Raw genomic sequence first — 27610 nt, forward strand, 5'->3', positions numbered from 1 at the left:
TCTTCCTAGATAATTTGCACATATGTCAATTTGTATGGCAGATGGTGGACTGTAGAAAGAATCTGCTTTTTATGCAGGTTAAATCAATTGGTTTATACAAAAGACTGATTCATAAAGTGGCTGTATACAAAAAGGTGGATACGGAATAAGATGTTTATGTGTTTTCCACATAACATAGTCCTCTAAATTTATGAATAGGCTGTGTATGAGTGTGTGTCTTAATTTAACAAACTTGTTTATAGCATTTTCTATTGCTAGGTACAATTTTAACCTCTTTACAAACATGTAAGTCATGAAGAATTTTATTGAAATATAATGTTCAGAAACAAGTATAATTAAAATATAAAAAATTTAGACCATAGAAAAAGAAATGTGTAAGCTGCCAAGAAGTTTACTTAATAATTGTTATTTATGTGGAAGTTAAAACAGAGCTTTTCCATTAACACAAAAGTCAGGCTTCATTTTTTACTCGAATCCCACCTTAGTCATAGTAAAATTTGCTCTTAACATTTAACATATCCATGTAATTTGGATATGGTAAATAAACTTCTCTGCTTTTTCTTTTTATATCTGGATTTGCTACTGGGCCAGGGATCCCACCACCACTTGTAAGAAGGGACAGTGAAATAAATAAAAACTTCAACCCATTAAACATATTTATGGTAGACTAACTTTTATCCATAGATTCATAGAAAGTTATAATTGTATGAGACTTGGGCAAAAATTTAGTCTATCCACTTATAAGCAAATTGAGTTTCAGAATCTCCATGGTGATAAGATAAAAATGTAAAAATATATAAGTAAATAAACAAATAGTTACATAAATGAGAGTACTCAGGCTACCCAATTTCATTTTAATCTAACATGCAAGGAACAATATACCTAACGTCTCAACTCATCTGTCTAAGAATTGAAAAGCAAAATGAAGCTCTCATGTCTCTACATGCTTGCAAGTATCACTTCCACTATAGCTGCATAATTACAATAATAATCATAACATCACCATCATCAACAACAAAACCACCGAGTTCAGCTTATATAGGTCTCTTACAATTAGAATTTAATTTGTCTTTGTGATTATCACAATAGTTTTATGGTAGATAGAGCAGCCTTCATTATATTCATTTTACTGTTGAGGATGAAGTTCAAAGTTTTGTTAACTTGCTCGTGGTCTCATGGTAAGAAGCAGTACCTTTCCATTTGCTCATTGCAAATACACTGTGTTTTAAGCTATAGTATAATAATTGCTATTCTGTACTCTGTTCATATTTAGGTATTTAAGAGGGAAAAAAATCAGTCATGATCTGGTTAAACTATTTCCATTCTGAAAGTGATAGTACAAGTCAAGTTATTATTACAATATATCTAGGTAAAATGATAAAGCCAGACACTATAATCTGTATTGCTCAGCAATGCCCTCAAGTTATCTATTTCAGGGAAATATACTCTTATTAGATCAATGTCTAATTAAATTATACAGAAAAACATTTCCCCATGCTCAGGCTATTTCAATCACAACTTTGAAAGATAAATGACATCAGTTAAAATTATTGTGTTACTTTAGAAAAATATTTTAAAAATTCATCTTATTTACAGCAAAGTTGTAATTACATAAATCAGCAACAGTACATCTTATTTAATTCTAAACAGAAGACCTTAAATTGCAGACAAACAAATAAAGCCTTCAATTACAATCAATGCTAGAACTTGGTGTATTGATTATGCAATCTAATAAAATAAGCCTAGGAAATCCTCTGCTGTTGTAAGGCTGTGCAAAAGGCAGAAGGTATTGAGCACTTAGAGTTATTTTTAGAAGTCTAACCCACAACTTAAAGCTCCTTTTTTAAAAAAGCTTTTTATTTTATATTGCAATATAGCCAACTGACAATGTTGTGATAGTTTTAGGTGGACAGCAAAGGAACTCACCTATAAATATAACTGTATTCATTCTCCCCCAAGATCCCCTCCCATCCAGGCTGCCACAGAACATTGAGTAGAGTTCCCTGTGCTATATAGTAGGTCCATTTAAATATAGCAGTGTGTACATGTTGATCCCAAACTTCTAACTATCCCTTACCCCCATCCTTCCTGGCTGGTTACTATAAGCTCCTTCTATAAGTCTGTGAGTCTGTTTCTGTTTTGTAAATAAGTTCATTTGTATAATTTCTTTGTAGATTCCACATAAAAGGGATATCATACTACAATATTTCTCTTCCTCTGTTTGACTTACTTTACTCAGTATGACGATCTTCACTTAGTATGATAATCTCTAGGTCCACAACTTAAAGCTCTTATCCAATGACATGTATTTCCGTAGTGTTTTCATAGCATGTATAGCTTGTGCATCAGAGGTACTGATCTGAGAGAATACTCTTGCTTTGGCTTCTAAATCTACACAAGCCTTATACAAGTGTAAGTTTCATAACATGTGGACTGCTTGATCTTACCTACAACTTCAGATAAAATTCAAATATCAAATAGTACTTAAGGCAAAACATATTTCTTGATCAGTACTAGTACTAGAATGGTTAGATGCTAGAGTCTCGGTTCTGTATAATAAATCAATTCTCCAATCACATTACATTTCATTGTGAGTATGTGTGTGTGTGCGCGCACGCGCGCGTGTGTCTGTGTCTATGCATATTAGAAAGAGAAAGGGAGGGCGTGCGAGAGGGAGAGAGACAAGAGTTTCTTCTTTCAAGGCTCAGACTATCTTCCTTCAGCCATATCCTTGAATTCACATACAGACTGACTTGGAAATCTGTAAGCAAACAAACTATAAAACAGAAAAAAAAAGAGAGAGAATTTGAAACAGCTTGTTTTACTTTCTCTTTTTCTTTTTTTTCCAGCTTTTGGTTCTATCAGCTTACAAAAAGACTAGGAAAACGGTGATTCAGACATAATTCCCATCTGTGATAAGCTTTCAATTCTATAAATCAGAACAAAAATACATGCACGACCATTCCATATTCAACATGGCATTACTATCCAAAGAAAATGTTGATGCAAAATAAGTTCTTGTTGAACTTCAGGATATTCCTTTCAAAATAGGCTAATGAGCATATTCTAGCAATTTGCTTATGGCATGGAGAAGAAAACTAAGGTTATCTTAGTTTTAGGAAAGAAGCAGTTTTTACTCTAGTTCTGCACAATTAAAAAATATCATAATAAAAAGGCAAATGCTACAAGAAATGAAGTGTCCCTAAATTTTTTTGGTAGAATTCTTACCTATTTTCAATTCTAAAATTACCTAATGCCAAAGCAACCCACAATTTTAACCACTATGGGTGTGGGACATGATAATCAGTGCTTCCTAAGAAATACTGCTTACTACAATTCCTGAAGAAGACTGATCTATATCATCTTAACCAAATTTGCCAAATTTGTTACAAACTGGTCGACTTGAAGGAACACAACCAGACAGTTCGCGCATATGTCCTCTTAAACTTCCTCTGATATGGAAGGAAACAACTCCATGACTTACTAGCACAGCTAGAGAAGGCCTTAACAATTAATAAGATGTATTTCTCAGTCTACAGGGACAGTTCAGGAAAAAAAATGAAGTAAATATTCAAAGCTTAATGATTTCTCTTGTGCATCACTTCCATGACTCACGCCAAATTTTCTCAAGCCAGTTCTAAAACGGTTAACCTGCTCTGATGAGTAAACGGTTTCACCTTCAACTGGTTTGGGCACTAGTGACATGGGTTAACCAAACCATCTGTGTGAGTTTGGCTGTGGGTATAGGTGTCTGTGGACCCAAGGCTTGCCTAGAAAGGGTATAACATAGTGCGCAACCTGTGTGCTGTCCCAGGGAGTACTGTGATACTAGGTTCTCCAGACAGTGGAGAAGCAGTGGTAAACCTCAGTGGTGCCAACTTCCATCAGATTGCAGATGCGGTTTGGAAGGAGAGTCCCAAATTCTCCATCCAGAGAATCAAGACAAGAAATGGCCTACTCAAAAGTCTCTCCCACATCTTCTAAGATGCTAGAAATTATCTTGAGTTTCTCCATTTTAGGTAAGAAAGTAAAAGCAGTGACATTTTCTGGATGGGCATGATTTAAATGCCTGTACACTACACTACCCGTATACCAGGGCTTCCCCGGTGGCTCAGCTGGTAAAGAATTTGCCGGCAATGCGGGAGACCTGGGTTTGATCTCTGAGTTGGGAAGATCCCCTGGAGAAGTGAAAGGCTACTCACTCCAGTATTTTGACTTGGAGAATTTCATGGACTATACAGTCCATGGGGTCACAGAGTCGGACATGACTGAGCAACTTAACTTAAAACTTGAATGCCGTAAAATTGAAAGCAAACGTCAAAAGTAGACTCTCTCAACTGAAAAGATATAGGACTGGAGTCAGGTATGAATGATGAGGTGCAGACAGATTGCTGTTGTTTTGGTATGGTTCATGGCTTGCCTTTGGCTATCATTGGAAAGGTATTATTGGTTAGAAAGTAATGGTTCAAAGGATTTTTTGTATCCTTTATTTTTTTTTAGAGTGAGGTGGCATGCTGGGTTAGTGAAGAGTTACCCTTGAAGGTTGGAAAACGATAAAAAATAAAAAATATATGTCTCCATATAAGGAACGGGTCTTTGTGACCCCGTGGACTGTAGCCTGCCAGGTTCCTCCGTCCATGGGATTTTCCAGGCAAGAATACTGGAGTGGTTTGCCATTTCCTTCTCCTGGGGATCTTCCCAAACCAGGGATTGAACCTGGGTCTCCTGCATTGCATGCAGACTCCTTACCACCTCCATATAAGGAATAGAAAGGTTTATAGAAACTTGGAATAGAAAAGAATAGCATTCAAAAAAGTAAATCCCAGAGCATCATTTATGATAAAGGTGGAATCTGAGTAATAGGGTAGGGAAAGTAGCAATATAAGTCATAAAGGAGAAAATATTAATTTTAATTATGTTTATAATGACATTAATACCGTAGAGACATAAGGTAGCTTTATGAGAAGACATAAAATGTATCGACATTCTTTGTAAATAATAGATGCCATGAAAGTATAAATGATAGTATTACTACTATTATTATTATTAGTCAGCACTACACATTGATAATGGCATGGTTGCATGAGGATCTCAATTATATATGCCAATTTGAAGATATTCAGAGTTGATTCTAGTTATGTGTTTTCTCCATATTTTGTTAGCCACATTATGCAGCAGTAAATTGCACAAGTAAAATGGATCAATATTTTGACAAAGTATAAATACAGAACTTTCAGAGGTAGAAAATAAAGGTGAATAAATATTAGTATTTAGAATGGTAATACAATCATAGGAATAAGAAGGGACAGGAAAATTTGTTTAAATTACTGATCTTTGCAACATTATAGATACAGGAAAAATTTTATCTCAGAATGAAGTAAGGCATTTCTAAAAACAAATTCCATAATGAACTAAGAGATTTTCAAAGGCAATGGCCTACCCTGAAATTTAAAAAAATGATAAATATATACCCACGAACACAAAACACAAGGATTAAAGCTAAACTGGAAACAGAATTCACATATCTCAAAGCCAACAGGTTGTCCCCAAAGTTTAAGAAAAACAACTGAGCCTTGTCATGTACTCCAGATGTTAACAAAGTGGACCATTTGAAAAGCAAAGAAGTTCCAGAAAACAAATGTTCATGAGCAATGGACCTTTGTTATCCTAACAACATATAAATAACAACATATAAATCACAGGGGCACTGATGCCATTTACTAGACTGAGCAGGAGTTTCACTTCACATATTTTTATTCATGAGTAAAACATGACAGGTTTCACTTCAATCAAGAACTTATTTATTTGTTAACCTATTTCTCTCTTCCATGATGCCTTTTCCCATAAAATAAGCAACAAACTCCAAACAAATCTAGTTTACTCTCAATACTTAGGTGTTGAATATGATTTATCAAAATAAGAGACCACTCCCCTTTCCTCTAGCCCTAAAAATTTACATGGATGCCCTGTACTTGGCTTTAAACAGATGTCCCAAATTGTGTGTGTCCAAACAGAACTCACCTAAACCAAGCCTACCAGCATGGAAACCCACTGTTCCCAAATCCCCCAGCTCAGTTTACTGACTCCATATTGTAGTTCCCTTCTGTCCACTGGATGGACCCAAAGCATCCATGCAGAAGGGCAGCTAAGAGGCTTCCCTGGCGCTCTAGTGGTTAAGACTCTGCCTTCCAATGCAGGGGACCTTGTTCAATCCCTGGTCTGGGAACTGGGATTCCACATGCTGTGGGGCAGCTGGACCTGTGTGCCACACCTATGACCACAACTAAGACCTGATGATGCCAAATAAATATTAAAAAGAGAGAGCAGCTAAGCAGTACCTGTTTCCACTTTATCATCCACTCTACCATAGTTCTCAGGCCAGCAGGCTTGAAAGTACATATTTATAACAGAAAAAGTGAAAGTGAAAGTGTTAGTCGCTCAGTCATGTCCACCTCTTTGCAACTCCATGGATTGTATGTAGCCTGCCAGGCTCCTCTGTCCATGGAATTCTCCAGGCAAGAATTCTGGAATGGGTTGCCATTCCCTTCTCCAGGGAGATTTCCTGACCCAGGGACTGAACCAGGGTCTCCTGAATTGCAGGCAGATTCTTTACCATCTGAGCCACCAGCGAGGCCCATTTATTACAGAACAACCAACCAAACATACACAAACAACAATTTTAAAAAATCCTTTTTTTTTTATCATGTTTTTACAATATTTGAAAACAACTCGACATTGCTAATAGTCATGCTATTATCGTTAATAGTCATGCTTCTGTGTACTTCTTCCAGAATCAAGACCCTGGCCAGTTGTTTCCCTTCCTAAGTTTTTAAAAATCAAATTATACTTCTGTGATGGTCATTATGTCATAATTAGGTGCTATCATCTTGTAAGTGGTGGTTGATGATAAACTGACCCTTCTGTTCTTTTACCATCCTTAGACTTCGATTCTGCTGCTTTATTCCTAAAGCTGGTTAGGGTCTGTTTTATTGTCTACTTTCTCTCTTGAACAGAACATAAAGCTCCTTTCTTTTTATTCTAGCTTTATTGAGATAAAGGGCTTCTCTGGTGGCTCAGCAGTAAAGACTCCACCTGCCAATGCAGGGGACACGGGTTCGACCCCTGGTTTGGGAAGATTCTCTGGAGAAGGAAATGGCAACCCACTCCAGTATTGTTGCCTGGGAAATCCCATGGACAGAGGAGACTGGTGGCTATAGTCCATAGGTTTGCAAACGAGTTGGACACAAGTTAGGGATAAACAATACCAAATTTGATAATTGATAAATAACATTGCATTGATTTAAGGTGTACAATATAATGATATATGTATCTATTGCGAAGTGATTGTCACAATAAGTTAGTTAACATCCACCACCCCACACAGTTGCAAAAATATAGAATGCTTCAGGAATGTGCATGTCACCCTTGTGAAGGGGCCATGCTAATATCTGTATCCTTCTAATTTTATGTGTGTGCTACAGAAGTGAACAGTAAAGCTCCTTTTCTTCACCTCAATGAAAGAATGTTTCATTTTACTTGCATTTTTATTGTCTGGATTGTTACAAATTAAGACACAAATGTGGAGAAGGAAATGGCAACCCAGTCCTGTATTTTTGCCTGGAGAATTCCATGAACAGAGGAACCTGGCAGGCTACAGTCCACGGAGTCGCAAAGAGTTGGACACGACTGAGCAACTATCTCACACACACACACACACACACACACGTGACACAAATGACTACTTACTACCTCTACTTTAACTCCCTTCTAGTCCATTCTTTAGCAGCACATTCAATCTACGTACACACATGCTTAAAGCTTTCTCATAGCCTCAAAATTAAGTCAAATGTACCAAGGGGATCACACCAAGCTGACATCACTCCTATCTCTCTTTTCAGTCCCACTCCTTAACTTTGTTACCCTGTACACCAAAACCCAGACAGCTCTTGCCACCCTAAACTACTTGCAATTGCCAATTCTCTCTCCTCCATGCCTTTACATAGGTAGTTTTCTCTGACTCAGTATGTGCTCTGGCTTCCTTCCCCTTTGGCTAGCCATTTCTACAGTCTTTCAAGATGCAGTTCATTTTCAAACATTCTCAAAGATCTACCTTTATCTCTGCAAATCAGATTCTCATCTGTATAACCCATCACTTATCATGTGATTGCACTGTACCACCTGTTTCTCTGGTAGCCTTCACCAGTATAACCAAAGCTTCCTAACCATCTTTGTATCACAAACATTTAGCAGTGGTTGACACTAGTGGAATCAAGGAAAAATACCTAACTGACTTCAAAACAGTATTGGAATAGTATTCTACTCTATAATGTTATCATGCATGTGTGTGCTAAGTCACTTCAGTCATATCGGACTCTGCGACCCTATGGACTGTAGCCTCCCAAGCGCCTCTGTCCACAGGATTTTCCAGGCAAGAATACTGGAGTGGGTTCCTATGCCCTTCTCCAGGGGATCTTCCTGACACAGGGATTGAACCCACATCTTTTAAGTCTCCTGCACTGGCAGATGGGTTCTTTACCACTAATGCCTCCTGAGAGGCCCTAATGGTAGCATAACTACCTTGAATTGTGCTGGAAGTTGAAAAGCCAGATGCTTTCATCAGAACCACAAGAAAACCAAAATCTCTCTTTAAGATTTAGGGTATTTCCACTGTGATTGAAATGTGAACTTTAAACTTAATGAAATCAAACAGATGCTCTTAGTGGTTTGATCAAATATTCTTCCAACAGATATCTGTATAGCAGATGGCATAAACAATTCAGCATATATTTAAATACTGATATAAAATTAAAATAACATAAAATCTTTCAAATTTATTAGGAATTTTTTCCTTCATGTGTGCCTTTTCAGGGGGCTGGCATCCCTGACTAATTTTCAGATATGCTCTTACAGATTTCTCCCCTCTCACTTTCTTTCTTATTCCAGGAAGAAGGCAATTGCCCCTTTGCAATGTTGTTTTTGTCCAGTCACTCAGTTGTGTCACACTTTGCAATCCCATGGACTGCAGCGTGCCAGACCTCCCCATCCTTCACCATCTCCCGGAGCTCAAATTGATATCCATTGAGTCAGTGATGCCATCCAGCCCCCTCATCCTCTGCTGTGCCCTTATCCTCCTGCCTTCAAGCTGTCCCAGTATCAAGGTCTCTTCTAATGTAATGCAATGTTACATTTATGCTTTTCTGGACTCAACTTGAAGCACCACTCTAAGAATGCAAATATCATCTTTTATATATTTTTTTCAGGAAATAAAGTTGGCACACATACTCAGTATATATAAACTGACAAGAAACCTCACAGAGACTACTTTTGGTTTCTTCAGATGAGGATGATGCACCTAGCACTGACAAAGGAGGAAGAATTGTTGTCCATTATTCAAATGTGGAAACGTCACCTGTGTAGTGAAGACAGTCCCTATAGGTCTTATGAGACAAGCATGAGAGGCATAAATACGAATATGCAGTATTGTTTATGTGGTGTTATCATTTAGCTTCCAATCATCCTTGTGCATATAAAAAACTAAATACAAAAAAACCCCACTATTTTTACTTTTTCAGTTCAGTTCAGTCGCTCATTCATGTCCAACTCTTTGTGACCCCATGGATTGCAGCACAACAGGCTTCCCTGTCCATCACCAGCTCCCAGAGCCTACTCAAACTCACATCCATCTCACTGGTGATGCCATCCAACCATCTCGTCCTCTGTCGTCCCCTTCTTCTCCTGCCTTCAATCTTTCCCAGCATCAGGGTCTTTGCAAATGAGTCAGTTCTTCGCATCAGATGGCCAAAGTATTAGAGTTTCAGCTTCAACATCAGTCCTTGCAATGAATATTAAGGACTGATCTCCTTTAGGATGGACTGGTTGGATCTCCTTGCAGTCCAAGGGACTCTCAAGAGTCTTCTCCAACACCACATTTCAAAAGCATCAATTCTTCAGTGCTCAGGTTTCTTTATAATCCACCTCTCACACCCATACATGACTACTGGAAAAACCATAGCTTTGACTGGATGGACTTTTTCTGGTAAAGTAATGTCTCTGCTTTTTAATATACTGTCTAGGTTGGTCATAACTTTTCTTCTGAGGAGCAAGTGTCTTTTATTTCCATGGCTACACTCACCATCTGCAGTGATTTTGTAGCCCAAGAAAATAAAGTCTCTCACTGTTTCCATTGTTTCTATTTGCCATGAAGTGATAGGACCAGATGCCATGATCTTAGTTTTCTGAATGTTGAAGTTTAAGCCAACTTTTTCACTCTCCTCTGGAACATAATTAATCAGATATGATTGTTCTCAATATGCTCTGATTGTCTCTTGAGGGTAGATAAAATGGCAGAGGCTTTTTTCCATATAAGAATAAACCATGAGTCTTTGGTGAACAAGGGCACTAAATTTTATCCCGTCCTTTATTATTTCCCATTAGTGGGTTGGTCGCTAAGTTTGTCTGACTCTTGAGACCCTGTGGAGTGTAGCCTGCTAGGCTCTCAGTCCATGGGATTTCCCAGACAAGTATACTGGAGTGGGTTGCCACTTTCCTTCTCCAGGGTATCTTCCCGACCCAGAGATCGAACCCTGGTCTCTTGCATTACATGCAGATATTGTCTGAGCCACCACTATTCCCCATTACTCCCCCAACATATTTTAGGACAAAAGCAACTCAAACAGTCTATATTGCCTAATCTTAGAATTCCCTTGGGCTTGCCAGAATCATTCCCCACGTATGGACCAAGTAGCAGAGAATACACTTGATTACACTAAAGTTTTAAGGCGCTTTGCCAGTATCCCTGGATTAGTTTGACATTCTATACAACTCAAGACTCAAATGCAGTTTTCTCTCAGTGCGGTGTCAGGCACATAATCATTAAGTATCAGTATACTGACTATTTTGTAGCTACTTATGATTTAGTATTAAGAAAATTGCCATTAATAATTTACTTTTCTGCCTAGTATGTTAAGGCAATATTTCTGTAATATATTGTTCTCGGAAAAAGATAGAGCAATTACCGGGGGAACTGTTTCCATCAGCTTTTGACACTATTAGATCAAGGTCAGAGTTAGGGCCAGAATCTATAGTTTGAGTTTACCAAGTCATGTAGTATTTGACCTTTAAATTGCTGTTTTGTCGTGCCATAGCTATTGCAGAGAAAGTGATCCTGTTATATCCAGTTTCATTGCTAAAATAAATGCAAGGTCATTGCCTCCAGCAGGTGACTGGAAAGCATACAGTATAATCTTCTTGATCTTGACACCCAAAACACAACTAAGAGTTTTTCTCAAGGCCTTTTGAATGCACTTAGAGATATAAATAAATAAAACAATACGTTACTCATAGTCAGCTATGATCAATTTAATTTGGCCAAGCATACAAAAGCAGCTTACTTAAATAAGAGCTACCCAGGGTCTCATTAGTGCAGATGAAAAAAAAAAAATCAAGGTCATGCTAAAGGTGTATGACTTCATGGTGGAAAATTTCAATCCTCCAAACACCTCCGGGTAAGAAACCGAAAAGCAAGAGGAACAACAACTGTCAGGCAGATTTCAAAATCTCGTTCAGACCACTGGACAAATACTAAGTTAGGAAAAAAGTTGAAATTCTAAATATACTGAGGTATACATTTTTACAAAGTAAGGTTGACATGGCTGAAGGCGGGTGTTGAATGTCTCTTATTATAATGAGCGGAACTTAGCATTATCTCCACACAAATGTGAAAGTGGAAGAGAATTGGGCATCTCAGAATTCTAAAATGACCTTTTCATGTGAATTACATCTTAGGAAAAAAAAATGATTTGTGAATTGTTCTTATGAGTAGATAAAAATGCATTTTTCTGTTTATTTTTTAATCTTGTCCTGCCATATTTTGAATGATAGAAGAAAAGTGATTATAATGTTGAAATGCACGCAAAGATGAGAAAACATATTAATTAAACTGCATTTATTGAATAAGAAATGTAAATATTTACATTTCTGCCCCATTAAACACGCTTCTATCTACTTTAATACATACTTAACTATATATCATATATATTATACCTGAATATATAAAATGATATATACCTAATACCTAATATATATATACACCTAATATATATACCTAATATATACCTAATATATAACCTATCAGAGCTCATCTGAGCTAAAAATTAATGCTGATAGCATTAATGGACTTGTGATCTATTTAATATTGAAGCTTTTAAAACCAAGAAGGCTGATCTTTTCTAATGACGTTATGGTAGGAGAAAGGTTATGAGTGTAGACTGGCAAGTCCATAGGAAGATAGTAGTAGGTTTCCAGTTAGAGTCTGAGGCTGATAAGCCAATATAACTGTCAACAGCTGGGTCCTAAGATAAACGCAGATGTGTAAAGAGAAAGCAAACAATCGTGGAAATGGAAGCAAACATGGTGCCTAAGGACATCAGCCATCTGGGAACTGCTCCTTTGAGGAGAAGCTGTAAATCAAGTCAGACTGCCTTCTCTGTAAAAGTGTTTTATTTTAACTTGGAGATTTATCTAATTCTATAAGGCATTGGCATAACCCAACCCAGAAGTGTTACCAAAGTATAAATTGCACACTCACACTGGCGTTACTTGTCTTCATCACAAAATATTAGCAGATCAATAGCAGTGTCCTTGGGCTCCTCAGGCAAGTGTCCCTTTGTGTCATGAAGCCCCAGCGATGTACATTTTTGCCTGGTATCTCCTTGGACACTTTAAGGAATTTAAAAGGAATATCATATTGTGGTAGTCTGGGTTTGCTTTAAGGTAGCAAATATCTTGTGCCTTATTTGGGGGAGCTTAGAGTGTCGCTCACTATGACACTATACAAGCTTGCTTTGATAGACAAACTTAAAGACTGTGAACTATTATTTCATATTCTGGAAGAACTATGGCATAGTTACTAGGATGGAAAACTCTCATGGAAACACTGGGACAGTTTACCAAGTGGCTATTTATCCAGTACCTACAAGTAGTTATTGGGAGGTACCTTGAATGCAAGAAATCCTCACCCCTTGGGAGAGGTTGATACCCTCATATCATGGGGAATGAGCTAGGAAGAAGGCAATAGTTGGATGTCACCCAGAAACCCAAAGGAGTGCTGATAACTAGGCTGCTGGAAAAATCAAGAGCCAGAAGTTCCCTAAGATATTTGAGTAGATAAGCAAGTGTTTCTATTAGAGACCCCAGAATAAGCTTTCCTGCTGGAAATCTGTCTACCCTTCCACATCTGTCCTTCAGCTCTCTCTGCCCTACCCTTTGCCCAGAAAACTGACTCGTTTGGATACACAGTAACATGTGTTGACTTCCAGTTGGATTAAGTTAGTGACAGATGATTAGACAGAAGAATGTGGTCAGTATTTTGGACTTCCACTTCAAAGAGAGTGAGTGGGATGTGCTTTCTGTTAAAGGTAATTTCTGTCAAAGCAGCCCCACCTATAAGACTTTGTCTTCTGGGTTTTAGTGTTGGGAGCAGTTCTCTGATTACCATCCTGGGCACTCTGCTAACTCTTGTGGTCTCCAAATTCCATTTACAATTTAATAAATAGTCTCCTTTAGAAAACTTCCTTCAGTTTTGTAACTTGAGAACGCCGAGTATACTTTGTGTGGATCCTGGCTATGTAGAATTTCAGGTAGAAAGGGCAGAAATACTAATACACCAGGAAAGAGAAATAAACTTGCCTGAGAGTCAAGACATGTAGGCTCAAGATATCAGTCACTAGTGATTCTGTGAACTAATTAGTCATTTCCCTTCTCTGGGCACCTTTCATTTTTAAAAACTAAATTTGAACTTCTGGGATAAAAATTTTATTTTTGCCTCTAAAATTCTTTCTCTTATTCTAGACACAGAAACAATTTGTTTGATTATAGGACCACGAATGCCTATTTTATACTCTTGCTGCATCCCAGGGCACATTGCTGATCACTTTATCAATATCCATTCCCCATTCCCTACAGAATCCCGTATGATTTGGGGTGACAATATGCCTAGCTTTATAAAAGACATTATTTATACTTCTTGGGGGAGGATGGGACAGCCAAGTGACTCCATGGCAGATGGAGGCTGGGAGCTGATAGCATCATGGAAGTGGCAACACAGCTATGAATACTACTTTTCTACCTACACGGTGCGTGCTAAATTGCCTCAGTCATGTCCAGCTCTTTTCAACTTCGTGGACTATAGCCTGCCAAGCTCATAGGACTGTCCATGGAATTCTCCAGGCAAGAATACTGGAATGGGTAACCATTCCCTTCTCCAGGGGATCCTCCCAACCCAAGGATCAAAACTGGGTGTCTTACGTTGAAGGCAGATTATTTACCACTGAGCCATGGTATAGCTTCCTTAATAGGTCTCATGTTTCTGTAATGTAAAGTCTATATTTCTCTAACTCCGAAAACAATCAAGTTACATACAAACTCAGGTCAGAGCTCTAGTTGGTGCCCCAGTAAATCCTTGCTTCCCCTTTCCTTATCCTGTATTCAACTTAATCCCTCAAACTTTACAAGGACTGTGCTAAAATCACATGTGGCTCTAATGTCTAAATCCAGAAGTGACAGCTAACTTAATTCCTGTGATTCACTTATTTTACAATTCCTCAGTTCCACTTACAGTTAGATACCCAAGAGGAACTCCTGCACAGATAAGTGTGTAAAGAAGAAAGTTCGCAGCACCATGGCTTTCAACAGGAAAGATCTAGAAATAGTACATGCATATTGTGGAATATCATGCTGCATTGAAAATAAGTGAGTTACAGTAACATGCAATCAGAAGGATGGATATGTCAACAAAATAATGAGTGAAGGAAGCATATCCAACAAGATATATAGCTTATTAACTTTTCCATAAAGTTAAACAAAGTAACTAAAACCAAATAGTATATTTTGAAAAATATAACGTCACTGAGAAAGACCCTCTAAATAGTCCCCTACCTATGTCCTCTGCCTACCTTTTGTTTGTAGAGAAACTTGAGTCAAAGAATAAGTTTAATGAGATAACTGAAAAAATGCAGAGAGAGAAAAACAGTCAAGCAAGACAAAACAATAATACTCTAGCCATTAAACAAAGTCAAGGACCTTTAGTTTTTCCTCAGGGATTATAGTTAATTGATGCCATGTCCTTTGAACGGTTTTGCGGATACTGAAACCCCCAGCAGGTGGAAGAAGTTAACTCTATGCTGCTTACAAGCATGTAGACTGCAGACTGGTTGGAATCCAAAGGCTGATGAAGCCAACTCCCAATTACTTCACTTCCAACCAATCAAAAAAGGTCCACAAGCTGATCATGTCCTCTCCTTCAGTACCTTAAGACTCCTCAATACCCACTCCAGGGTGGCTCACAGTTTTGAGGGCTTAGCCTGCTATGACCCTCTTCACCTGGCAAAGCAATAAAAGTTACTTTTGTCTACTATAGACAAAACTCTGCCTGTGTTTCCATTTGGCCCCGTAAACAGAGGTTGAGTTTTGGCAACAGTACAGCTTAAGTATGCACATGTTTTTACAACTGTAGTTTAAAGGCAAGGGACTGAAAAATACAGAATTCAATATTGAATGTACACTTTCTAATTTACAATTATTAAATAATTATAACTATAGGTATGTATGTGTAGATAGATAGCTTCCATATCAGTTTGAGATGTATATATATGGTATGAGTTAAACAGGCAATAAGTCTAATAGCTATTTCATAAATATTTTTTAGGCTCACTTCTTTTTTTAAAAAAATTGTTTTTATTGTGTTAAAAGTCACATAATATAAAACATATTATCTTAACCATATTTAACTATGCATTTCAATGGTACTAGGGCTTCTCTGGGGGCTCAGACAGTAAAGAATCTCTGCCTGCAATGTGGGAGACCTGGGTTTGACTCCTGGGTTTGGAAGATCCTTTGGAGAAAGGAATTGTGGACCCAATCCAGTATTCTTGCCTGGAGATTCCATGGACAGAGGAACCTGGTGGGCTACAGTTCATGGGGGGTCACAAAGAGTTGCAAAGAGTTGGACACAACTGAGCTACTAACACTCTCAGTGCACTGAGTACATTCACATTTGTTGCAGGCCGGGTGGGAAGATTGGGGGCTTAGGCTCACTTTTTAAACTACTCAAACTACTCTAGGTAACCTTCCAATGTGAGCAAATTGTCTTCTCACTTGCCATAATTTATCAACCTGAAAATATGTGTACTAATCAACTATCCCACCCCTTTCATAATTCTGCCACACATTTAACTTGCGGCCACTACGCATTGCTGAGATGCTAAGAAGAAATATTGTGCTCAAATGGGGACTGAAAGTAAAGAAAGAGTTAGTTGCTCAGCCATGTCTGACTCTTTGCAACCCCGTGGACTATAGTCCACCATGCTCCTGCGTCCATGACATTCTCCAGGCAAGAGGACTGCCTTAGGTAGCCGTTCCCTTCTCCAGGGGACCTTCCTGATCTAGGGGTTGAAAGTGGGTCTCCTGTATTGCAGGCAGATTCTTTACCACTGAGCCACCAGGGAAGCCCCTAAACAGGGACTAGGCATTGATCACTGTCTGCAGTTTAAGAGACACAAAACCTTTCAGTGACTGTCTCCTAAACTCAGCTTCCTTCAGATCAGCATTTAAGCCCCACCCACCCAGGCCTCAGCCTACTTTTCCACCTTCTCTAAGTTTATCTCCATGCTTCTCCACAAGTCTCCACAGCAGCTGAATTCCTTCTCACTCCCAAATAACCTGACGACTTTCCTAAATCAGAATTCCTCTCAAGGAATCTTTTTGTTCACTATATTCTGGGTGTCTGGAAAGATCTCCTCCTCACTTTCTATAGATTTGAAATCTATCCATCCTTCAAAATTCAGCTCAATTTTTGCCTCTTTTGTGGCAATATTTCCTAAGAATCATTATGACAGTTTTCATTGGTAAAACACTCACTAACACATCCACACTCCGTCTTCTTCCGCTCCTGTCTCTCTTGCTCACCATCATAGCCCGGGAATTATTCCAGGGTCTGGCCTGTGATGGAGGTTGAATAAAGAGCTTCTGAATGTAAGAACTTGAAAATATCTTCAATCACTCTCTTGGGATATTCTTTAAATCATGTGGTTTTTTTTTTTTTTTTTCCTCTTTTCTTCTCAGCTGAACTTCTTGGAGAGTGAGAACTATGTCAATCCCATGCTTCCCCTGATCGTGCCAATTTGATTGCTTATAAAAAGTACTTCCTAAAAATCTGATTTACTTCAAAAGAATAAACAAAAATAGAATTGGGATTGAATTTGTATTAATTGCTCCATTAAAAAAATATACAAACCAAGTGCTAATAACTTCTATAGAAATTAGAGAATTAATATTTATCTTCTGAGTAAGGCATCTGAGGTTCAGAATCAAAAGTTACAGGGACAAAAAATAACTCTTTGTGACAAATTTACCAAAATTTTCCAAAGATTTTGGAGAAAATATTACTTTCACTAATAAATGGGGTGGAATGCCACTGTTAAATTACAAATACTATTAAGTTTCAATAAAGTTATTATAAAACTTATTTTATATAAATAAGTATAAAATAAAACTTTATTTTATAAAGTTATTACAAAAGTTATTATTAGAAACTGCATTTGGGGATTTCTTTTCCCTAATAAACTGTAACATATCATTTTCACTTTGCGTATTGCTGGCAATGCTGAACATTTATCCAAATATAGAGTGCAATCTCAGTATTTTAAGTCTTCATTAGTAAACACGTTTATTGAAACAAATGACAGAAAAGAGTGACTTCTTTATCTAATGTTTATTACTTATTTGGGGGTATGCTGGTTCTTTGTTGCTGCTCAGGCTTTTCCTTTCTTTTCTTAGTTGTGCTAAGTGGGGGCTACTCTCTAGCTGTGGCGTGCAGACTTCTCATTGCGATGGCTCCTCTGTTGCAGAGCGTGGGCTCCAGGGCACACGGGCTTCAGTAGCTGTGGCACGAGGCTCAGAAGTTGTGACTCCCTGGTTCTACAGCACAGGCTTAATGGTTGTGGCGCATGGACTTAGTTGCTCCATGGCATGTGGGATCTCCCCAGATCAGGGGTTGAATCCGTGTCTCCTGCATTGGCAGGCTGACTCTCCACCACTGAGCCACTAGAGAAGCCCTCTATTGCTACTGTTCATCATGGAAAACATGCTCACTTTTAAAATACTCTGCATATTTTATACATTATATCAATATAAAGTATATATTATATATGCAGATATACACACATATGTGGCAGATGTGTTACTCATAAGATATTATCTGCATCATCATTAATGATAAAGATGTTTTAAATCAAGGAGTCATTGCTTATAATTCTCATTAACAGTCTTTAGTGTTTACTATGTAAACATAATGAAATCACGAAAGATGGCATTGATATTTTATTATAATTACTAGCATATAATTTCTTGCATGCAGTGAGAAATTAATAATGGATGCATGGTGCTTTTCTTGCCCCTTGTTGATTGGAATAGCATGAGATCATTATCATAAATACAAATGCAGTGATGTATGCTCACAATTAACAGCTTATACCTTCTTACCTTGTGCAGCATACAATAAAGCACTTATACAGTTTATATTCATGTAATAGTAATTAACACCCTCTCTGTGGCATTTCATTTAATACTAAGTAATCCAATTATTGGGTCATTTGACAAACTAAAAAATCATGCATTAAATCCTTGGAGATAAAGGACACAAATACATGAAATAACTATAAGCTAATTTCTGGAAACAAATTAGTAATGATGTCAAGCAATATTTTCAAGTACTACAGAGTGATTTAGTAATTTTAGCTGAGAACATGGCAGAAGATATTTCATATATAGATGGTAGTGATGAAAGGGGAAAGCAAGAAGGCCTACTCAGAGAAGAGAATATTCTAATTCCACGTAAGAGAGAGCAAAGGGATAACTAAGCAGATAAAGGACTAAGTAATGGACCAGTCAGACATGACTTGTTTAAAGCATTTGGGAGAGAGCTTTGAATCAATTCCATGCTGTAGAGTTTGAAATAAATTAGAATCACTAGGATTCTGGACTGGAAAAGTTAGTTTTTTGTTGATTGATTCATGAATTGATTAAGAGATTTTACCAGAAGGAGGATATGGAATCATCCCAAGAGAGGGGGAGACACTGGCAGATTTCACCTATAATTTAAAAATGAAATCATGATGACATGAAGCAGACCTCTGCTTGGAAATGGCAGAAGGAACACACACAAAGCAAATGACAAACTAAGATTTAGAACTTGATGATGTGGAATCCAAAATGAGTGATGAATAGTGTTGCTGTGATTCTGTAGGAATGAGATAAAAATAGTATACATTTACTTTCCAGAGCCTGGACAAGCGAGATTCCTCCATTCCTCCTCATCTAAAGAATAGCTTCATCTCTCCCTACAGTTAACTCTATTTAACAGTTTGAAAAGGGAAAATTTGCTTAGAATAAAGTGCAATGGATCTAATGAGTGTGATGGATCTAATGGGTGTGATTCCTCACTGAAACATTTACATGTATTCTGAATGACATTCCATTCCATCTCCTTTAAGGATTATTAATTTGGCACCAGACAAACAAATGGATTATGAAGCAAATGAGAATGATTGGCCATGTCAAGCTCCCCTTTCTCTTCATGGGAGCACACACTTTAATATGATCTACTCCCTAAAGAGAATTAAAAAACACTTAAATCTGCTCACCATATGAACCTAAAAAGGTTCATGTGTTTTTGTATTAACTACAGAGGAGGAAAAAATATTTCTTCTTCAATCACCTATTAACTGATGGAAAAGGAATTTTTTTAAACTACAGAGCATATAAAAGGAAAATATAATCTAAATTCACAAAATAACAAAAACTTAGCAGTGTATATGCCTAGTTTATGAAAGTCATATTCTCATTGTCATGCTGTGCCTCATATTACATGTCTATAATTCATTTTATATGCCTGTAGTTTATAATGTGAAATTATGCTATAATATGAAAGGCATATTCATGTATTCTTGCTGTGCTGCAAATGAAATAAGATTAAATTGCTTTGGCATATCAGTATTTTCTATGAATTGACTCCTACACAGCTAACTGACACTGGCCAGCTTTATACTTTTAAAAATGCTTACTTCCTAAGCTGTTTTTTACAGCTGCCCGTTTCCAAGATACCAAGAGTTGAGTACATTGCAATTTCCTACCTTTAGATGTCAAAGAACAACAACAAAAGCCTAATGACTCTTGCTTGAATTTAGTTCACTGGTTTATCTTTTTAAAAAATGTTTCTGTGACCAATGGTCTAAAAACCCAGCTTTTAGTTTATTAAAAACACGAAAATAAATAAAGAAAAAAAAAATCTCCACCCTCCACAGTTTTCCATGTTTAGGGTTAAACATTTAAGCCTTAAACTTATTCTGCTGAAATTCTTTTACTTTTTAAAAAATATCTAAATATTTATCTTTGCTCCAAAATCTACTCAGTCTTTTCTTTTAGATAGCCTTAGCTTCTCTTGCAAATTAGCTTGCAAATATATGGGTATTTTATTAGGTTTGACCAAGCTGTAGATTTTGATGCTGTCGTCTGTGAAGAAAATTTATTGTTTAAATGTTGTATTGTTTCAGTTAGTGCTGGAAAACATGTGATATTCCTGATACATGGATACATATATCAAAAGCATAGTTCCACTAAATTACTTTTATTTTCACTTGTGCTTATTGGCTATAAGTTATTTTTAAAAATCTTTATAATTAAAACAAAGTGTAAAATACTTATAAATAATAAAAGTCACTTTGGAGTTTGATATATAAACTAGAAAAACACTTTCAATTTAAGAATTAATCCCTAAAAACTTTTACTATTTACCATTGCTGAAATTACCTGATTGGATTTATGGTACAATATGTAATGACATTGTTTCTAAGTCATTTAAAGTACAAGGGAGTGTTTCATGTCCTTGCTTAACTAATCTTTGGTTCTGGGAACAAATCCTACTTTACTAAGATTGTATGGAGGTATTTCTTGATTACTTTCCATTTTCATAATTTCCGGGCATTATCTGAGGGAGAACATTTTGTCTTTAGCCGGTTAACTCTGCAGTATGGTAGAAAGATGAGGCATAATTTAAAATGAGATGGTCTTAAAATGTGTGTTTGGCTTCTCACTAGCTGTTTTACATTGAAGAGGCTGCTGAATCTCTCTGAGCCTGTATTATCTTGTATAAAAATGCAGATTAAACTTGTGGAATCACTACAAGGATTAAATGAGATAATGAATGTAAAGCACTTGGCACACTGGAAAAAAAAAAGTAGATTTCTTTAAAAAATCTACACATCCTCACTATATATAAATTAAGTAACATTGCACAATTTGATTTTAGACATGATTTTAATCAGTTTCAAATTTTCTACTATGAGTTCATTTCTGTTTTGAATTTTCTCCTAAAATTTTGATTATTATGTCAAGGGTCATTTAGGTGCCTATTTTTCCTTCCTCTCTATCAGGATATCTGGTTTAGATCATTTTAGCGCTAACTTGAAGCAATAGAGAAACATTCATTTTAAAAAAAAATTCAAGTCACTAATTTAGCTTTCACACTTTATGAATCTATAAAAATGAACTATATTAGTAAACTTTATATTTAAGTGGTTAATAGCTAATTTATACATATATTTAATTATTAATTTTGATTTACTAGAGATAAAAGCTATTGCACATTTTTATGTTAAACCTTTTTTCTGATTTGTAATGATTTAACGTATTTCATGTATTATTAAACTCATACATTATTATCACTCTACAGCTTTAAAATCATATCAAATCTGGCCGTGGTCCAATACAGAAGAAAGATATGAAGGCAGGAATGAGTAAAATTGTCCATTAAAATGAAAGAGAAAAGCTGGATTACAAAGGAAATGATACGAAGGACCAAAAAAAGCTTAAAACATATTAATACAATGTGGATATATAATATAATGGACTTCCCAGGTGGTGCTAGTGGCAAAGAACCCACCTGCCAAGTGCTGCTCAGTCGCCAAGTCGTGTCCGACTCTGAACCCCATGGACTGCAGCTCTCCAAGTTCATCTGTGCTTCACTGTCTCCCAGAGTTTGCTCAAATTCATGTTCATTAAGTCGGCCATACACATGAGTATTGACTAAAACATGTCTTTGTAGCATCTAGGCCCTGCCACCACTGTGTGTGGCTGAGTTCACAAATCTGTTGTAATCAGTAGCTTTCCTCTCACCTCCCTGCCTCTCTTCTCCTGCTAAGCTTTGTTTCCTGGCAGTAATTAAAACCTTCTGCCACTCTTGCAGCTACTGCTGCTGCTGGAAGCATCATAGCCGCTTTGGTTTCGTGGTGTGGCAAACTATTGGCCTCCACTACCATATGGGCTAGAACTTCTGCCTCCAAAGGTTCTGCCTTTCACGGGTTCAAAATTTGAAGATAGATTGCTGTAATTGTCAAAAAGCACTGTAGCTTCCACCACCTCCCAAATTGCTCCTGTCACTACCAAATCTCTCATGGCCATCTACACTGTCACTACATCCACCTGCCAATGCAGGAGACATAAGAGACGTGAGTTTGATCCCTGAATTGGCAAGATCCCCTGGAGGAGGAAATGGCAACCCACTCCAGTGTTTCTGCCTGGAGAAGCACATGGACAGCAGAGCCTGGTGGGCTGCGATCTATAGGGTCACAAGGAGTCTGACACGACTGAACCAACTTAGCACGCGTGCATGCACACATATAGTATTTTACATATAATCTGAAAAGGAGAGAGAAAGGAACAAAGGATTGAGCAAAAAGATTGGAAACAAGAATATTTTATACCCTGAAGGAAATACTTATTATACAAAGTAATAATAATTACCAAAACTTAATGAGAAATTATCATAAGCTAAATGATTATTCTAAGAACTTTAAATGCCCTATATCATTTAACTCTCAAAATAACGTTAAGAGATTGGGATTATAGCTGTCTTAGTTTCCAGATGATGAAAGTCTTGAAGAGGCTAAATGGCACTCAAAAGGTCGCAAAATTTCTAAGAAATGACAGCAATTACATTATCAAGATTTTGTCCCTATAATTACCTGTGACATCATGTATTATCACTTAACAAGTCATTGTAAAACTTACTGGTTTAAAATACAACATTTATTTTGCTCAGGGATCTAAAATGCAGGCAGGGATCAGCAAGAATGGCTCATCCCTGGTCTATGCAGCTTTATTTGAGGTCTTTCAATCGGGACTAGATAATACACTTCTTGGTTGTCACACACATATAGCTGACAAGTTGGTGCTGTTTGTCCACTAAAACATCACCTGGTGCTGATGACTTGGGAAAGAGAACTCTTATTTTGGAGGGAGAATGAGGATATGAGTTGCATGAAAGATAAGGGAAAGAAGGTACAATCAATCAACTGATTATAGGTTCCAGTGGATTGTAAAAACTGTTGACATTTTTACAATTGTTGAAAATGCAGTGAGCTGGAAAGCTATGAGGTAGTGGTCAGAGAGCAGGATGTTTGCAGTCAAAATTCTCAAAGGGATGTAGGTTGGTAATGGAAATGTCTGCCTAATGACTAGCTCTGAGAGGAAATTCCCTGTTTGTTCAGTGGTTAGTGCCCTGAGTTTCTACTGCAGGGGTCATGGGTTCAATCTCAGGGAACTGAGATCCTACAAGACAGGCAACCAGAAAAAAAAGAAAAAAAGAAAAAGACTATGTGTGAAGACTAGCTGTGGTAGATTTGAGGATAATTTCACTGGAGATGACTCTGAGCTGCTGGAAGAGTCATCAGTTTGGATATTGAGATCCATAAGAAAAGTATCAAGACTACTAGTAGACACAGGATAGTGAGTATGAAGCTGAATCCTTCAAGGAACACAGGAAATAGTTTACATGGGAAGGAGAGACAGTGGGGAAAGACTGTAACAAGAAGCAGTAGTTAATGACACAAAGACACTGAAGCTGGATGTGTCAGAAAAGGGCAAAAGAATGAACTGTCAACAGCAATGCAAACAAGAATTGATCCAATTATAAGTGCAAAGTATATATATTTTTACCCGTGTGTGTGTGTGCATGCTCAGTCAACCAAAATCAAATACATAAAAATTCCCCCCAAAGATACTGTTTCTTGTAAATCTCTGGATAATTAAATGAGTATAGAACATTCAATATTCATTAAATACTCTGGTTTATAATTAGGGAAATTTTACAAAAAGCATAGATAACAATGATATTGGCTATCCAGAACAAATTGCTTATTTGTGATGCGATCATGTTTTAGTCAGTGTTTTCTTTCCAGGTAGTAAGACATAGCTGCTTATGTTTATTTCTCTTCCTTTCTCCTATTTTGTGGCTAGTCTGATAAAATGTGTAAACTTAATGTGCTTTTCTGAAGGCTAAAATGCTCAGGATACATACCTTTTTCAGATTAGCTGGTTTCCTTTCTTGAGATGAACCCACAATGTAAAACATATCTTTCTTCACTGTGCCAGCAAGACTTACGGAATGCCTGATTTACAGTAGGTGTTCAATTAATGTTTGATAAATGACTGACTTCAAACTGATAAAATATCACATGTGGAAAAAATACAAAAAATTACATTGATACAAAAATGAATGTAATCTGAGAGGGAGGATTAATTCATGCACAGTGTACTAGTCAATCAAATGGGAGTGGCATCCCAGGCTAGAGGAACATGAAGGTGAATCGCTGGCTCCCTACAAGGTGTATTCTGTAGAGGTGATTTAATAGTAGTGTCAGTTACAGCTCAGAGTGTTTTTCATTTCTCTGGGGAGAGTAAAAAGAAATGCATTTAAGTTGGTTATAAAGGATTTATAGACTTAATATTTGAGTCTTGTGATACAAGGTAAGGATTTATAGAGAAAGTGGTAAAGTTTTCATTTTTATAAAGGTTTATAAAATGGTGGATTCCTAGCTACTGATAATATCCCTGGAGAGACACTTGAGGTCTTCCCTCAAACATCTGCCCTAGAAGTATTTCAGTCCAAAGTCCACACTACTGAAATGAACATCGCTAGGCAGCCTTCTGAAATGAAACAAAGACTGTTATTCTTTGCACACTGGATAAACCATAGTCAGTAGGAATCTAGAAAGAAAGTAGAACTGAAGAGTTCCAAAAACCAAAAAACAGAAATTAAAGTAGATACAGCCTGAAGGAATAAATCTGACATCTTCCTGAGGCTAAATTAAATGAGAATTAGATCATCAGTATCAAAAGGCTGAGAAGGTATTTGGCCAAAGCCTGAACAATGATGAAGAATATGGATAAATTTTAAAAAGTTTTGCAAAATTTGGGGGCTAAATCTCTAATGGCTAGTATTTTTGAGTGCTGATTATATGCTGCATATGCTAAGCATTTTGTAGACCGTGTTTATAAATCTTACAACAATACAATGGAGAGAGCACTGCTGGGTCTTTTGACTTTGAAAAGGAAAATATAGATTAATCAAAATAAAATTTAGTTTTAGTAATATGTAAATTTTCTAAAACAATTATAATCTTTATCATCAAAAGAGCCAACAGACCATCTAAAACTATTGTAAATTACAGATCACAGTTATTTCTCTTAAAATAGGACTTGCTATATTATTTTTAGGTTAAAACTAATGCAAGAGGGTCCAAAATGAAGGTTAATGAAAAATATCCATCATATTAGACTAAGAACAGCATCAACCATATTTTTTTTCAAGATGTAAGAAAATAAATAATTTGAGGTACAACTTATATAATGAATTTATAAAGTATATAATGAAATCACTAATTTGTGTATTGAAAAGGGGAAATTTATTACTGCAGAAAAATTTTAAAAGAGATGAATTTGATGGCTGAAGCTTAAGTATTATTAAGGCATTTTATTACTCTGATGTATCTTTTGAAAAAAAAACAAGTAAAAATATATTTTTTCACTTTAGAAAGTTTTTAAAAGTTTCTTTTCTAACTTCTTAGAAAAGTTATTCATCCCATTATACAATACTTCTATTTTTTCAGTAAAATGAAATATAAAGAAAGAAGATGAGACAGATTTGGCTGTTTGGTAAATAGAAAGTGAAAGTGAAAGTGAAGTCGCTTAGTCGTGTCCGACTCTTTGCGACCCCGTGGACTGTAGCCCTCCAGGTTCCTCTGCTCCATGGAATTCTCCAGGCAAGAATACTGGAGTGGGTTGCCATTTCCTTCTCCAGGGGATCTTCCCGACCCAGGGATCGAACCCAGGTCTCCTGCATTGCAGGCAGACACTTTAACCTCTGGGCCACCAGGGAAAGAACTAGAAAAATCTGTCAATAAAATAATGTCATAATTATACTCTAGAAAAGGCTATTAATGACATGGACTACATTTTTAAAAAATCAAAAGGATCAGTTAGACATAAAAAAGAATAAAGTGTTTATAACACTTTTGGAGATGGTGTGTGGGTTTAAAAATCCATGAAGAGAATAAAAGAAATTATATGAGACTTTGGCAATCTGGAATCTACAACAGTAGTCAAAATGCTCAACGACATTTCCCAGTAACATTCTTTAAAGAAATGTCAATTCACACCAACCTCCTCCCCCAAAAAGATTAAAAAAAAAAAATTCACCCAAACATGATAAAATGAATAAATGTTAGAGCTACTATTTTCTTCAATAGAACATTTAAGGAAAATCAATCTGTGAAAATGAAATATTGACATGTTTTTAAGAGAACGTGCATTTCAGATTTGCTTTACATGACCCTGCCCCTCCAGAAAAGAAAATGAAGTTCTTGCTCATTAGAAAACTTGATTATACTGAAGATTCCATCATTTGAACATTTTATCTGGACTTTCCAAATTATCTCATGCATGCTAACAAAAAAGACTAACCTTCAATTTCCTCTATGTTTACAAATATTTAACATTTATGTGCATACAAATACATGACTCGAAGCATACTGTGACAGTACTTGCGTGTAACATGCTGTATGGCTTCTGTGAATGTCAGTGGATATGTCCTCCTTATGGCACAGATCTGCTCATTGCCACAGTTTTTATTTTATTTTGGCAAGTAGATTACTTATAGTTTAGGGTTTGTCCAATGGGCTTTAAACCCAGCACACAGTCAGTATCAAATTTGTTACCTAAACCCAACAAACTATATGAGATGCTGCAGATATTCTTCTTAGCTCAAACATCTGATGTTGAAGGCAGAGAGGAGATTCTGCATTTTACCAACCTGAGGTACTTGTTACATTTATTTATTTCATATGGGAGGTTGTTTAAACCCACTGAATTCTTATATGGGCCTATGTATAGAGGTCACTAATTATGATATAATGATAATAAAATGGTAATATTTATTTGGACTTGAGAAGGTAATGGCGATCTATTCTAGTATTATTGCCTGGGAAAGCCCATGGGCAGAGGAGCCTGGGGACTACAGTCCATAGGGTTGCAAAGAGGCAGACACAGCTTAGCCACTAAACAACCGTAACAACAACAGAAATTTACATATGAGCTAGTAAAAAGTGTTTATGTACTGATAAGAGCTCCAACAGAAAAGCACTTTATTCAAATTACATTTTTCATGGAAGGTAACATAACTGTTGGAGAAAGAAATGGCAACCCATTCCTATATTCTTGC

General features: G+C 36.7%; 1 protein-coding gene and 1 non-coding gene across 2 annotated transcripts in view; both read right to left on the reverse strand.

Moving 5' to 3' along the window:
• HCN1 (hyperpolarization activated cyclic nucleotide gated potassium channel 1) overlaps positions 1 to 27610 on the reverse strand; it is a 442363-nt gene that overhangs the window by 147013 nt on the left and 267740 nt on the right. The window lies entirely within an intron of this gene.
• On the reverse strand, positions 7389 to 7490 carry LOC139038347 (U6 spliceosomal RNA). Its single transcript, XR_011491338.1, has one exon. It is a non-coding gene; the product is annotated as a U6 spliceosomal RNA (small nuclear RNA).

The sequence above is a fragment of the Odocoileus virginianus genome, chromosome 14, assembly GCF_023699985.2.
Source record: "Odocoileus virginianus isolate 20LAN1187 ecotype Illinois chromosome 14, Ovbor_1.2, whole genome shotgun sequence".
In the NCBI taxonomy this organism is placed as follows: Eukaryota; Metazoa; Chordata; class Mammalia; order Artiodactyla; family Cervidae; genus Odocoileus; species Odocoileus virginianus.